Raw genomic sequence first — 16,457 nt, 5'->3', positions numbered from 1 at the left:
TTAATTTTGTCATGTATTGCCGTATCTCCACAATGTCTCTGCTATGGTGGCATGGGAAGATATTAGGATCCTCAAAGTGGGAAAGTTCAGAAAAATCAGAAAATGCCAATTTCCCAAAAAGTTTAAAGCTAATAAGGGAGGTACATAATGCAGGGTCCACCACAGAAAACTGAAAAAATGGCCTGTTTAAGCAGTGTAATAACTGATTAAACAGATGGGAAAATATGTTATTTGAAAACATAGACTATCATTTTTTTTCAATATATTGTATATATTTAAATAATATATACCAAGCCCTATCATCCCTTCCAATAATTGTTGCATCCAAGTTATCTAAACTTAGTTTAATAAGTAATTTGAATCATTTAGCTAATTTGTGTAATCATAGTGCATATTTAAAGGTAAAATAATAATAAAAGCATCACAAAATACTGACATAGCAGTTCCCAACCAAACTATTGAGTAATATGAATTGCAAAATTTCCATTGTCTCTAAGCCTGATAAATCAAGTGTAATGGGGCAAGAAGTGAAATAATATATTTTTGTGAAGTTTTCTATTCTACAATACAAATCATAATCATAATACAAAATACAGTACTTCGTGCATTTGACATAAAAGATTCTTTAATACCTGTTGTAAATTGCTGGAAGCCTGTGAACATATTTACAGGAAAAAAATTTGCTGCAAAATGAGTAAAAATAAACCCAGATTTATTGCTATTTCTAGAATGAAATCAATAGATATCTAACAAGCAATTGTTGAAAGTACAATGATCTATCAATAAAATCTGCACTAATAGTATGTTATTCTACTTAGTTATTACAAGAAACTGTAGATTGCCTTTACTCGGTTATCAAGAGCTAATTTGAGATAGAAATAAAGAATGTGTCATATATAAGCTTTACATTTTGCATAAAAAATACAAAATGCAGTGCTGAGAATTTAAAGTAAAATTAGGAACAAAGAAAATATGTTAGCTGTTCTTAAGCAAAATGAATGGTTGTGGGAAAATGTTAGGCTTAATGTGAACCTGTCTGCAGACTATGCACATTAAAGAATTTACATTTTCTTATCAAGCAATAAAATCATCTCAAAATAAGCTCTTATTTCCCTCTGTAGTTATAGGCATTGTTATTATACAGGATTTATATAACGCCAACAGTTTGCTCAGCACTTTACAAAATGAAGGTAGACATTACAGGTACAATACAATTTGGTACAAAAGGAATCAGAGGGTCCTGCTCCTTAGAGCTTACAATCTAAGAGGGAGGGTCAAGTGATACAAAAGGTAATATGCAAAATTTACTTTCACATTAGTTAACAAAAAAGGAAGTGAAATAACAGCAGCTGTCCCCTTAGACCCTATTTACACTTGAGTGTAGTGCATATTGGGTGATTTTAAGGCTTTTGTGAGCATTTTTTATGTTTCTATGAGTGTAGTGCTTTGTGAGAACTTCTTTGGGGCAGGATTACATTTTTGGCTCCATAAACTTTGATTACGGGGCTCTTGAAAAACAAGTATACCATGTATTTTTTTCACATGCATTCATGAGGCAAAAAAACACCCCATTCAGCTTCAAAATTAGTTCATGTACTTTTTGGAGCTTCAGGCATTAATGTACAGGCACCTGAATGCTCAAAATTGAACAGGGACAATTTAAAAACATGGGATTTGGTTTGTTAAGCATTTTGGAGCTTTGAGCTTTAAGCTGCTAACACTCAAGTGTAAATGGGGGCTTATTTTCTATAAAAAGCAGAATCATGGCAACCTGCCAAACTTTTAATGCTAACACTCAGTGGGTACTGTAAGCTGTTAGAAACTGGCTAAAAGCCAAATTTAGAGCCTCTATTGTGTTTTTTAAGAGCAACTTCACCCCTTGTTGTGTGTGTGTTTTTTAACCCTCCTCATACCTTGCTGGGGTTGACTCAATAAACATACTCTCACAACCAGCGTACCCAACATTGATCTGCTGTGATCCACCACTTCAAGGTCACACACAATGTCTTGCATTGCCATCTTCTTCTCAGGTATCATCAGGAACTGGCTGTCCCTTCCTGTTTCAGGCAGCCAGTCCCTATGTGATGCACTTCCAGGTCCACCTTCCTCCAGCATCATGTCAGCCCTCCTCCAGTCTCTCTGTGGAAGCCAGTGTCTCCTGGGATATGTGATGTGCATATCCTAGGAGGCACCAAGAGCACGGTCCATGTCATTCTCACCTAACCAAGAATGGAGGCAGGAGGTGGGCTGGAGCAGGAGAAAAACAAAAAAAGGTAATATAGAAAAATTGTTTTTTTTTAGATTGGAAAGGGTTTTAATAGTGCAAAGTTATATTTCTCTGTGAAGGTCCACTTTAAGGATGAGTAGCTTCATAGTAAATGCAGCTAAAAGGTCTGTGATGTTTGTTTCTTTTTAAAGCTCTTTTACTGTTTGTTAAAGCCAAGCACTAGGCATTTATTTTTAATTCTAGGACTCCAGGCAGGGTAAAAAATTAAAAACCAGCTTAGGCTGTAATATGCATGTTTAACTCAAAAAGTAAAGATATGTTATGTTATAGGGAAAAAAATATGCTGTGTTATAAGGAACATTTATACATGTTTAAATGTGCCTAAGAATTACCCTGAAAAGTTACATTTGTGTTATGAATTTCTCCTGAAGATAGCAATGCACTCCTGAGTGTGCCTAGGCTCTCCTGTGACTACAGCCCTAAAGATGTATATCTGCAGTGTGAGATCTAAGTCCCTATTGCCTCCAAATATTCATCTCAGGAGATTTGGACATAGATTTTTCGAGATCACTACTATGCGGCTCACTGTTCTGGAGGATCTGACATGATAAAGCAAAGCACTACATTGAAACACATTGCAGAATAAGGCATGGTAAGTCAGTAATGCTGAAAGATCAGCCGCAAGGAGTTCCAAAGCAATATTGGCAACCAGCGTTTTGCCTCCTGCCTGCATTTTTGGCACACCTTCCACCCACACTTTTCCCTTACAGTACTTCTATTCAGCTATGATGCTCTCAGTCTGCTGGGTTGAACGCTGCCCAATGGAAAGCTCTAGTTGGCTGCTCTTAGGAAAAATATTGGTCAGGCAGTGTCAGGGATGCGGGTGTGACCAGAAGTGTGTGGACTGACACAGGGAAACGTAGGCTTCAGATATAGTAAATAATATAATTTATTGAGACTAACAATACAAATATAAACGCAGTGCACCAAACCCCAAGCTAACACAAATACATACAACAAGGTGAAACAAACCCAAACCTAAACTGATATAGATACACAGGTACATACACATATAGAGCACAACGTAGTCAGGCAGGCCGGGTCGATAACTATCGGGCAGGTAGGTACAAGAGGAGCAGGCGGAGAGAATGGTCAGGGTCACAAGCCAGGGATCAAACAGGAGAAGTCAGCAGAGGTCAGGATCAGGCAGGGTCGGCAACAAGTCAGGCAGAAACAGGAACAGGAATGCAGGTTACAAGATACAGGGGCCCATGGAAAAACACACACCAAGGCCCTGACTGTGAGTCTGGCCATTCCTTAAATACAACCCCTGCAATCAGCTTCAGGTGTTTTGGCTGACTGCAGGGGTGAGTCTCTGATTGCTGAGAGCACCCGCTGGCAAGCCCTGGTACTGCAGCCCACAAGGCAGGTGAGTCCCACCGTTATTGGCAAGTCTATTCCTGACAGGCAGGTTAGAAAACCTTTTTTATTCACTACTGTTTTACCTAATATCTTTCAATCTCTTCTTCCTGTTCCACAGACAAACATATTTTCTCGGGCAACCAGAACATGCATACTTATGTCAGAGACTGCTCCTGATAGTCCTGTCATTCCTATAAGGTCTATGTTTTGTTTAGTAAATGGGGTATAGTAATTAGAGGCTCAAACCTCTGGAAATGAAAAAAAGTATATTAAAAAAAGTGTAATATACACACGAATGGTAAATAGGAGCAATTATGCGGGGTATACTACTCATATGGGCCCTGTTTTATCCTCAGTAGTGGCCGCACCCCTAAAAAGCCATGTCTTCAATAGGCTCTAAAGAAAACCTGCCATAAGAGAATCATGGATTGCTGACCATTCTTTCTAAAAATATAAAATGCCTAGCTGTCATGCTGATGCATTAGCTTCACAGTCATTGACATGGAATAAGTATAAAGAAAAAAATGCTGAAAACATTTTATGACACTCATTTATAGCATGTTTGATCTGGGTCTGTGATTCCAATAGTATTGATGTCAGACATATCCAGTCAACAAACATTTTTAAAAGGAGGAAAGCAATGGTATCCCCCAAGCTTTTCTCTTGACTAGGGCACTTTAAGTTGCAAACATCTGCCTTTGTTCAGCTTTATGTTATTACCTTACCTGCTTGCATTTTAAACTGTGGCCATAAAACAAGCAGATGGATTATATAAATATTATTTTACCCAGTGCATTCTGAAAATATAAGCTATGCAGTAATGTAAAACATAAAATCTGAAATTCAACAAAATCTATTGGGCAAGAAAAAGCTCCTAATGTTTGCCAGGTACTTTTTCTAAAATTTCATAATGACAAATATATTCCTTCATACCTTTAAAATCAAGGTTATTTCCTTTTAGATATAAACTACCAAGCTTAAGTTAATGTATATCTGTGTGTACATCTCCTGCAAATACTAGTCTAACCTTTTCCAGAATATTACATTGGTATTTGAAAAAAATCTCATGGGGCAATTTCTTATTTCTACTGGGGAAACACTGATCTATCTTTGCAATACTTGTGTTTGTACTTTATAGTTTAGAACAAACCACAGCAGTAGTGCTATAATCTGAGAAAAGCAGGAAAATGTTGCCCATGGTGCACAGGAGCCATAGTCCATGTGATGGGCACCATATGACAGCCTGATTAAAACAAATCTAAACCTATAAGAGGTCCTGTTTACATTATGCCTTGATCTACGTAGGCAGGTCAAGACTTAGCCCATTAAATATCACCAGAGATATCAGAGTCCCCCTACACTGAGATGAAAGTAACATTGACTTTACTGCAATTAAATGCTACCACAAATACGACAGCTTAGTGAGCCAAAGGTGGGAGCACAAATGCTTACCTAAGTGACATACTGTATAATTGATCTGTGTCAGAATCACTGCTAAAGGTAAAACTATGAGCATGGTTTATGCTAGTGGCAGAGAAGACCCTTCTGGGGTCTTTTATTTTAAATTTGGCTGTATGTTTTTGGATAAAGCTGAAAAATGGGCAGCACAGTGGCTAAATGGTTAGCACTTCCACCTGGCAGTACTAGGATCGTGGGTTTGTATCCCAACCACGGCACCACCTGCCTGGAGTTTGCATGTTCTCCCTGTGCCTGTGTGGGTTTCCTCGGGGTACTCTGGTTTCCTCCCAAACTCCAAAGACATGCTGGTAGGTGAATTGCCTCCTGTCTAAAGTGGCCCTAGTATGTGTATGTATAAATGTGAGTTAGGGACCTTAGATTGTACGTCCCTTGAGGGTTAGGGACTGATGTGAATGTACAATATACAGTATATGTAAAGCGCTGCGTAAATTGACGGCGCTATACAAGTACCTGTAATAAATAAATAAAAAGGTTAGAAAATGATTTATACATGGGAGGAAGTGCAGTGTGCCACATGAACCACAATACCCATATGTACCAGATATTTCTGTTTGTTTCTGGTAACATAACATTTGGCAGGGAGTGAAGGAAAGGTGAGTACTTGTCTAAATCAGTGATCACATAATTCATGGGGTCCTGAGGCTTCTATCTTTTTCACATCAAAGTAGAAGGGTCCTTCTTTAGGTACCTACTTTTCTTACTGTTTGATATGTCCTTGTTTCCTGGAGACAGACCCAACTTTGAGAGGTCTGTCCCTGGGAAAAAATGATCCCAATGGCAGTTCAATCAAACAAGGAAAACTGCTTCTCCATTGCTTTTTTCTCTCTGGTTCCTCTGGAACTTCTCTGGGAACCTTAGGGTAGAACATGCCACATGCAAACCTCCACTCCTCAGCCTAGGGCTCATGTAATATGTCAGAGAGGGCAGAGCATTGTGCTCAGCACCCAAGAATTTCCTGGGTTACCTGTCCCTTACCTCTGCAATTTAACCAACACCAGCACTGCAGCTATGATTGATGCCCAGTGCTGATGTTCTTTCTCCACCCCTGTGTATGCATTCACAAAACACAACCTGGGATGAAATTGCAGCCATGAAGTGTCACACTACCATAACGTCATAAGAGACTGTGTTTTGTGAATTGCTCAAGTGGAATTTTAAGCTGATTGAAGTAAAAAAAAAAAACATGCTGCACAAGAAGAACCAAGAAGATAATACTAGATCTAAATATATTAAAAGTCAGAATTCAGCTTTAGGTGTGTAGAACTGTGCAGCTACAAGGTTTTGAGATCATAGGACTGACACAAAAAGATTTGCTTATGAGGAGTAGAACTGAAATATCATCTTGTCTGGACCTACACATACTGTACATTAGTCACCATTATGTTTGTAGTATTACCTATGCAGGAAAGGTAGCAGATAATCCAACTAGCAAAAAATTCTCACAAACTGCCCTCTACTTCTTTTCTTTTATAAAGCTGATTTAGCTACGCTACATTTCCACCATGAAACAGAAATACCTTGGACACAGCATTTTACCATTATATTTTGTTTTCTACTTACCCTAACAGATTAGAGGTTTTATACTTGGATCATTTGTTCCGCGTGATCACTGAGTTTACCTAAATTATAGTTGCGAATTATCATTAGTGCGGAAAAATGTTCGTAGTAAACATTTTTTTATGTTGGCCAGGCACATTCTAATAATATGTGAGACCTAATCAGGGCTTGTGCTATAATGATGTAATAAGTGTACTTTTCTTTAAACATAGTGCGGTCAGAAAGGGAGCCATGTGCATTAGTGCTATGCATAGTAAAAGCCGGATTATGCAGATAATCAGTATTTGATGTGGATGGGGTATTGTGAATAAAAATTAAGTAATGCTTATAAAATTATCAAGCATCTAAAATACATTTTGCTTAATAGTTTTTTCAATGAGCTAACACATTAGTATGGCCACTTCAGCACAGTGGTGGTACTGGGGCGCTGAGTCTGATTACTGTAACATTATGATGACATATTAAGATGAACCAAACATATTCCACAGAGCAGGGGTTAGAAAACATTAACAGACACTCTTACATTGCTGAACTATGGTAGTTCTGAAATATGGCATTGAATTCTATTATAGTAAGATAGTGAAAGATGGCCTTTCACCAGCATCATAGCAGGTTCTTAAAGTATACTTGTCGTGAATGAAATATGGAAACTGCCATTTTTGACCTCTAGTTGCCTGGCTGTCGCTGGTTTCAATAACACTGACCAAGAACAGGCATACAGATTAGAAAGTCAGAGTGAAGTAGAACTCCTAATCTGCAACTTGATTCAGGTTTTTAGAACGCTAGTAAAAGGTGCAAAACTATTTCTTTAATAGATGTGTTTCTCTGATACATGCCTTTTCAGGACAGCGTGACAGTGTCTCCTGATTGCCCAACCCTTGAGCAAAGTTTACCCACCAATCCATGTTGTCTCCCCAATTCAGGAGTCCACCCTGGTCAAGCTTTGGTTTTGGATAGTGTTGGAGCTTGTGTCATTGCCCTTCTGTGGCTTTGAGCACAGTAAAGGAGGTTACACGCTCCTCCATACTTGGATGTCCTGCCCCATTAGAACAAGGGAGTGAGGGATATGAAAGAACAAGGAAGCAGTGATGGAAAGCAGATGGATGAGTATACATTGTCTTGAATCAGTAGGTCTCTTTAAAATGAACCTTTGGGTAGTTAAAAGATAAAAAAAAAATACTAAAGCGTATCTAAACCCAAAACCAAAAATGCAATATATTGCAGTTCGTCAGTCTTTAGATGTGATTAGTTCTCAAGAGAGTTAGGCTTTTCAAGTATAAGAGTTTTCAGATGTTACAAGGAAGATAGAGAACTAGAAGACAAACTAGAAACAAAATGAATAGAATTAAAAATGAACTTTTTTCTGCAGTATGTTGTAAGGGTATTTCACATTTTAATTACGTTGATGCACAGCTACCCAAGCTGACCAACCCAATGAATCCAGGTTGTTGATTTAATAAAGGCAAATAGACTGTGTGCTGTGCAAGTGCAGTTAACTCATTTTAGTTTAGTGAATTTCTTGTTTTGTAAAGTATACCCAATCAGGTGCACATGATTGGACAATGGAAAATTAGCAGAGCTTCACCACATTCACTAAGCTCTTGGAAAAATTAGTGCAACTGCACTTGCAAAGTGCTCAGTCTATTTGCCTTTAGTAAATCAATCCCAAAATGTACTGTACATCCTGGTAACTGAGTCCTGTGCCATCAAAAAGTACTGTTCATGTAGAAGTCCATGACAGAGTAATTTGATGGATAAAGAAGGATACATTTTATATTTAATCAAATACATGTGCAGCTATCTTCTTAAAACAGGTGGCAAGTGAAAGTGACCCACTGACCCTCTTAAAATCATAGGTGGCCGCCGGGCCTCCACATGGCACCGGCGGCGTAGTGTCAACGACGTCCACAGGCTCCTCCTGACGTGTTTCGTGCGCACGCACTTCTTCTGAGGTAGAGCAAGGACCATGATGGTTGACACTACGCCACCGCTGCCATGTGGAGGTCTGGCGGCTACCTATAATTTTAAGAGGGTCAGTGGGTCACTTTCACTTGCCACCTGATTATATGTTTTACTTGGTTTTTTTAAATAAATTGAAGTAATATACTACACTATGAGTATCTCTCTGTGTTCTCTGTGAGGGGTCTTTCTCCCAATTTCGCAGCCACAGAGTGATTTCAATCCCAGCCCTGGTTCCACTGAAGAGGAATATCCTATCCTGCGAGCTTCCTGACCTGCAGGATTTAGTTTTCCCACAAGAGGGCGTTATCGTCATCCATTTCAGCACATATCCATTTTCTGACCAGAAGGAGAGAGGGGAATCTCCAGGATTTCTTACACACATGCGTATTTTAAATGCGCTTCTGGTTAGTTTGCAATTTTTCCATTGGCACTAGGAATTAATGAGCACCTTTTCAGGACTATTATTGTGTTAATTTGCATGATTTGATCATTTTACAGCGCTGCATTTTTATATGTATATCTGATTAAAAAGTGTTCCTTAAATTTTTTTGAGCAGTGTACTTTTAATGCTGACCACTCACTGCTTATACTAACCTCCACTTTTCTGCTGCTTCTTTCACATGCGGGAACAAAAGAAAAACCCTATCTAAATTTGCTTTGCATAATTTCCTCCTGACCCCACTAGACAGTGATTGTGCCTGGTGCTTGGAAACTTAGGGACCTGCAAGTACTGGGTATTTTTTTTCCTTCCATACACATCACAGCAGAGTAGAGAAGGTAAGTATATAAAGAGCATAGGGATACCATTTAACCACTTGCCCTCCTGAGGATTTACCCCCTTTTCTGACCAAGCCATTATTTGTGTTACGGCGCTGCGTTACTTTAACTGACGATTGTGCAGTCATGCAATGCTGTACCCAAATGAAATTTACTACCTTTGTTTCCCACGAATTGAGCTTTCTTTCAGTGGTATTTGATCGCCTGTGCTTTTTAAATTTTTTGCGCTTTAAAAAAAAAAACAATTTTGAGAAAAGAAAATATATTTTTGACTTTTTGCTATTAAACATGTCCAGTAAAAAAATTTAGGCCAAAATGTATTCTGCAACATGTCTGTGCTAAAAAAATCCCAATATGTGTAAATTAATTGGTTTACGTGAAAGTTAATTGGTTTACAAATGGCAGTATACTAGTAATGGCGGTGATCAGCAACTTATAGCAGGACTGCTGCGGACATTCTGACATGGGGGGAATTGACTTGGTGTCACTGACATCCCCAGTGATACCAAAACAGTGATCAGTGCTAAAAAAAAGCACTGACACTGTACTAATGGCACTAGGTAGGAAGGGGTTAACATGAGGGGCGATCAAAGGGTTGTTATTATTATTATTATTACACAGCATTTATATAGTGCCAAAAGTTTGCTCAGCGCTGTACATTACAATGGGTGACAATACATGAGACAGTACAATAACAATACAAGTGCTGAGCAAACGTTTGGTGCCATATAAATACTGTATAATAATAATAATACAATAAAATACAGGAGGGGTTTGAGGGCCCTGCTCCTTGGAGCTTACAATCTAGGAGGAAGGGGAGAGTGGTACAGGAGGAAATAGCTGTGGGGGATGGAGTGGTGGGGAGAGCAGAGGAGATCAGCAGTTAGGTGAGGGCGGAGTAGGCTTCTCTGAAGAGATGGGTTTTCAGGGTGCACCTAAAGGTGAGGAGGGTAGGTGACAGTCTGATGGATTGGGGTAGTGAGTTCCAGAGGATGGGGGAAGCCCTGGAGATTTCCTGGAGATGGGCATGGGAGGAGGAGACCAGGGAGCTGGAGAGTAGGAGGTCTTGTGAGGAGCGGAGAGTATGTTTTGGGTGGTAGATGGATATCAGGTCGGTGATGTAGTTTGGGGCAGTGTTATGAACAGCTTTGTACGTCAATGTTAGTATTTTAAATTTTATGCATTGGGCAATCGGAAGCCAGTGGAGGGATTGGCAGAGGGGGGTGGCGGATACGGAGCGGTTGGTAAGGTGGATGAGTCTGGCCGCAGAATTCAGGATAGACTGAAGCAGGGATAGCCTGTTTTGGGGTATACCAGCGAGGAGGGAGTTGCAGTAGTCAAGTCATGATATGATAAGGGAGTGAATGAGTTGCTTTGTAGTTTCTGGAGTTAGGAATGGGTGTATTTTGGAGATGTTGTGGAGGTGGAGTCTGCATGAATTTGTCAGCGATTGGATCTGGGGCTGGAAAGACAGATTGGAGTCTAGAATGACACCTAGTACTCTGGCTTGCGGGGTGGAGCTGATGGTGGCATTGTTGGTCTTGATGGAGAGGTCAGGGGGTGCGGGCTGGGGGCAAAACTAGGAGCTCAGTTTTGGCAAGGTTTAATTTGAGGAAGTGGAGTGACATCCAGTCTTATAAGGCCTTCGTTCAGAAGGCTAGTGATTCGGGCGGAGACTGAAGGGGTGAGGCGAGGGGTAGAGAGATAGATTTGAGTGTCATCGGCATAGAGATGGTAGTTGAAGCCGTGGGAGTGTATCAGTTGACCAAGGGAGGAGGTGTAGATGGAGAAGAGAAGGGGCCCAAGGACAGAACCTTGGGGTCCCCAAACAGAGAGGGGGAGTGAGGGGGAGGTGGTAGCATTATAGGTAACGCTGAAGGAGTGTTGTGATAGATAGGAAGAGAGCCAGGAGAGAGCTGAGTCTCTGAGGCCGAAGGAGGGGGTGGTCAACCGTGTCGAAAGCCGCAGAGAGGTCAAGGAGTAGTTGGTCGTTGGTGAGTTTGAGTAGGGAGGTTTCGGTGGAGTGTAGGGGACGGAAGCCAGATTGTAGGGGATCAAAGAGGTTGTTGTCGGTGAGGTGGGAGCTTAGGCGATTATAGGCTAAGCGCTCAAGGAGTTTGGATGAAAATGGCAGCAGGGAGATGGGTCTAAGTTTGTTTGGGTCAACTGTGTGCAGAGTGTTTTACTAGGGGGCCATGTCAGTGTGCTTTACTGTAAGCACACTGTTTTGTGCACAGCCATCCAAAGCAGTGTGCCCGAGCTGACAGGAAGGAGGACTGTTAATAAACAAAACAGTCCTCCTCCCCGTCAGAGATGCTGTCAGGGATCCCCTCGATCCCCGCCGCGATGGTCCCGTCGCAGGCGCAGTGTGCCGCCCTGTGCAGGGACTCGAGCACTGGGTCCGGGCCGGCCGCGGCGTTCGAGTTCGCGCATGCGCAGTAGAAGCCGCGGCCGCCCGCTGGGCACCAATGGCAGCGCAGGGCGGGATATTTAAACGACCCTGAGCTGTCATTGAGTGCCTTCTGGTCTTACCTGTATCCTGTATCCGTGAACCTGTGTATTGTAAGTTGCTGACCCGGATTGTACCTGACCTTGCTGTATTTCTCCTGCCCAGACCCTTGCTTTGCCTGACCTCTCTCCTGAATGCCCCCTATTGGATTTGACCTGCTGTTGCTGACCTGGCGTGTGACCCGACTATTCTATGCCCGCTGCCTTGTACCTTGCCGTCCTCTCTGTTACCGACCCGGCCCGTCTGACCTTGCTCATCCATCCATCCATCCCGTGCAGTGGGGTCTGCTGACCTCCTCATATCAGACTCTTCCCCGTGGGAGCCCTTGGCGCATACCTCTACCACTGACGGACGCACCCAGTAGCCACGACCTGGTCTCAGGGGGCTCCAAGTCCATCCCCACCATCAGGGGCCCTGGTGAACAAGCACCCTGGGACTTAGACTCCGTGCGCTGGGGACGCCTATTCAGTGGAGTGCTAGTGGTACCGCCAGGCGGTCCCTTACAGTACCAGAAGGCCATGACTGAGTCTAGAGGAGGGCCCTCGCCGCTTGAGGAGATCTGCAGGCACCTGTCTAACTTGACGCAGGCCGTATCGGCCCTGCAGGACAGATGTCAGCAGATTGAGAATCACTTCCAGACCTGCACTATATCCGTTTCTGCCCCACAGGCCGCGGTCCCCGCACCTCCGGCCGTAGCAGCCCCTGTACCGGTTTCTGGGGCATCCGCCCCACTCCCGGCGGCCGAACCCCGGGTACCCCTACCGGAACGGTTTCATGGGGACCGCACACGCTTCAGGTCATTCCGTGAGTCCTGTCTCCTCTATTTTGAGTTGCAACCACGAACCTTTGTGACTGAATCCGTGAAGGTGGGGTTCGTCATCTCCCTCCTGCAGGGTGAACCCCAAGACTGGGCCCACCGACTGCGGGGAAAAAATGACCCTCACCTTAGCTCGGTTGACTTTTTTTTTGACGCAATGGCCATCCTATACGATGACCCACAGCGGGCAGCTTCTGCTGAAGCTACTTTGTACACGCTGCGGCAAGGCCGCCGAGCGGCGGAGGAGTACGCGTCTGAATTTAGGCGCTGGATGGGGGACACACGTTGGAACGAGTTTGCTCTCCTGCATCAGTTCCGTATAGGCCTATCAGAAGGCCTGAAAGATGAGCTCGCCCGGGTGGAGGTGCCTGAGACTTTAGAGGACTTAATTGCACTGACTATTAAGACTGACCGTAGACTGCGGGAACGCAGGTTTGAGAGGTCCGGCCAGGGTCATGGAAATCCCTGGGGGCCATTTCAAGGGCCCAGTCAAGCACCTAGGCCAAACATCCAGAACCGGCCACCTGGAGATATCCCTGAACCTATGCAACTCGGTCTGGCGCGGCCTAAACTATCTCCAGAGGAACATCAGCGCAGGCGATCCCAGAACCTGTGCCTCTACTGTGGCGAAGCTGGTCATATGGTACAATCCTGCCCGCAGAAACTGAGTAAGTGCACCTCTTCTTCCTTGTCCATTGGCAATGTTAGTCCATCCCAATACTTAGCGGTGCCCCTTTCCTTTCAGCTTCCGGAAAGGACCGTGGAAGTATCGGCCATAGTTGATTCGGGGGCATGCAGCTGCTTCCTGGACATTAATTTTGCTCACCAGCAGGGTATTCCTCTCCAATTGAAACAGAAGGGGTTCAATATTTATTTGGCTGACGGTTCCCGGATAAAATCAGGGGTGGTGAACCAGGAAACCCCCTCCATCGCCACTATCATTGCCGGCCAGCACCAGGAACTGCTCCGCCTGGATGCTATAGCTTCACCCCTCTTCCCAGTCATTTTGGGGCTCCCATGGTTACGGGCCCATAACCCCCAAATTGACTGGGAGACCGGAGTAATTTCGTTCCCTTCTCCATACTGTCGGGTATACTGCCGCACTTCGGGCCCGGGGGTCCCCCAAATCCTCCTGTGCTCTGAGGGGGAAGCTGAATTAAAACAGGTAATCCCGGCAGCCTACCATGAGTTTCTAGATGTGTTCAGCAAGCGGGGAGCTGATACTCTACCCCCCCACCGCCCTTATGACTGTCCCGTTGACCTGTTACCCGGTTCAGAAATTCCTTTTGGGCGAATCTTCCCCCTTTCGGAGCTCGAATTGGGAGCCCTGAAGGAATATATCGAGGACAGCCTCCAGAAGGGGTTCATCCGCCCCTCCACTTCACCGGCGGGGGCGGGAATTTTCTTTGTTGAAAAAAAGGACAAAACCTTGAGGCCGTGTATCGATTACAGGGAGTTGAACAGGGTCACGATAAAGAACCGTTACCCACTGCCGTTAGTACCAGAATTATTCCAAAGTTTAAAAACAGCAGTGGTTTTTACAAAGCTGGATTTGAGGGGAGCATACAACTTGGTTCGCATAAGGGAGGGGGACGAGTGGAAGACGGCCTTCCGCACCCGCTTCGGCCATTTTGAATACTTGGTCATGCCGTTCGGGTTGTGTAATGCCCCGGCCACGTTTCAACACTTTGTGAATGATATTTTTAGGGACTTCCTGGACGTCTTTGTTATCGTCTATCTAGACGACATTTTGATTTTCTCCCCTTCCTTGGGGGAACACAGAATACATGTAGCAAGGGTATTGGGGCGATTACGGCAGCATGGGTTGTACGCCAAGGCAGAGAAATGTTGTTTCGAACAATCCAGCATTACTTTCTTGGGCCTGATCATCTCCACCGCGGGGGTCGCGATGGATCCCCAGAAAGTCGCTGCAATACTGGATTGGCCTGAACCCACGGACAGGAAAGGCGTCCAACGATTTATTGGTTTTGCAAATTTTTACCGAAAGTTCATCAAGAACTTCTCGGGTCTGGTCTCCCCCATTACTCAGCTAACCAAGCTGGGAACCCGGTTCAGATGGACACCTGAAGCTCAGGAAGCTTTTGAAGCCTTGAAGAAGTTGTTCACCTCGGCACCCATTTTGGGTCACCCAGACGCCGCCCTGCCCTACATCCTGGAAGTGCATGCATTGGAGAATGCGGTAGGTTCCATTCTCTCCCAGCGGAAGGGCACCAAGGAATTGCTCCATCCTGTAGCTTTCTTCTCACGGAAGCTTACCCCAGCAGAGAAGAATTATGATATCGGTGATCGAGAGCTACTGGCGATCAAAACGGCATTAGAGGAATGGAGGTACCTGCTGGAAGGTGCTGTGCACCCCATCTTAATTTTTACTGATCACAAGAACCTAGAATATCTGAGAACCGCCAAGCGTCTACGCACGCGACAGGCAAGATGGGCACTATTCTTTTCTAGATTCAACTTCCACATTACGTACCGGCCTGGATCAAAGAACACTAAGCCAGATGCGTTATCACGTATGTACGAGGACGCCAAGGAGACCCCAGTACCCGACACCATCTTGTCCTCGGGAAACTTCTTGGCCCTTCAGTCGGACCTTCGTTCCAAGATAATGGAGGCATCCACAACCGTCTCTACCCCAGCCGGAGGGCTCCTCCAGAACAAGGGGGGACTCCTATGGAGGGAAGATCGGATTGTGGTGCCGGAGGAAGCCCGAACCCTGGTCTTGGGCCATTGCCATGACCACCCGATGGCGGGGCACTTTGGCCCAGAAAAGACCCTGGAACTTCTCCGACGCTCCTTCTGGTGGCCGGACATGGCTAAAGATTGTAAGGGCTATGTAAGGTCCTGTATCACCTGCCAAAAGAATAAGCCTTCCAGAAACAAAGTTTGGGGTCTGCTGCGACCCTTACCGATTCCTGAACGGCCTTGGCAAAAGATATCGTTAGACTTTATAGTCGAGCTTCCGCCATCACTAGACCGCACGGCAATCCTGGTGGTCGTAGACCGCTTGTCCAAGATGGCCCACTTCATCCCGTTGAAGAAAACCCCCTCGGCAGCCGAGACTGCGCGAGTTTTCATTCGTGAGGTAGTAAGGCTGCATGGGGTCCCCGAAGACATTGTCTCAGACCGAGGGGTCCAGTTCACGTCGAGATTTTGGAGGGCACTGTGCAAGGCCCTGGACATCAAATTGTCCCTTTCCTCTGCATTCCACCCTCAAACTAACGGTCAAACCGAAAGGACCAATCAGACCCTGGAGCAATACTTGAGATGCTACACTTCATTTACTCAAGATGACTGGATGCCACTTCTCCCCCTAGCAGAATTCGCATACAACAATGCCCGTCACTCAGCGACGGGCCAGTCCCCGTTCTTTGCCAACTATGGTTTTCACCCTGTCTTCCTCCCGGATTTGGTCCCGGAATGCCCAGTACCAGCATCGCAAGACGTAGTAACGTTTTTCTCCACGAACAATAAGAAGCTTCAAGAGGCCATCAGTCGGGCCCAGGAAGACTACAGGAAGGCATTCAACAGGAAACGGAGGGGAGATCTTGTGTTGCGGCCTGGGGAGAAGGTTTGGCTAGCGACGTCCAATTTAAAGATGCTTTGTCCGTCGAAGAAATTGGGACCCAAGTTTATAGGCCCCTTCTGCATTAAACGGATGGTCAACGAAGCGGCCTACGAACTCG

At 44.3% G+C, this 16,457-nt stretch overlaps 1 protein-coding gene across 2 annotated transcripts in view; it reads right to left on the bottom strand.

Annotated features, from left to right (window-relative positions):
• EPHA6 (EPH receptor A6) overlaps window positions 1-16,457 on the bottom strand; it is a 1,004,780-nt gene that overhangs the window by 203,139 nt on the left and 785,184 nt on the right. The window lies entirely within an intron of this gene.

Source organism: Staurois parvus, unplaced genomic scaffold, assembly GCF_062004578.1.
Source record: "Staurois parvus isolate SC_StPar_1 unplaced genomic scaffold, SC_StPar_1.0 ptg000299l, whole genome shotgun sequence".
Classification (NCBI taxonomy): Eukaryota; Metazoa; Chordata; class Amphibia; order Anura; family Ranidae; genus Staurois; species Staurois parvus.
This window is presented reverse-complemented; position numbering and strand designations above follow the sequence as displayed.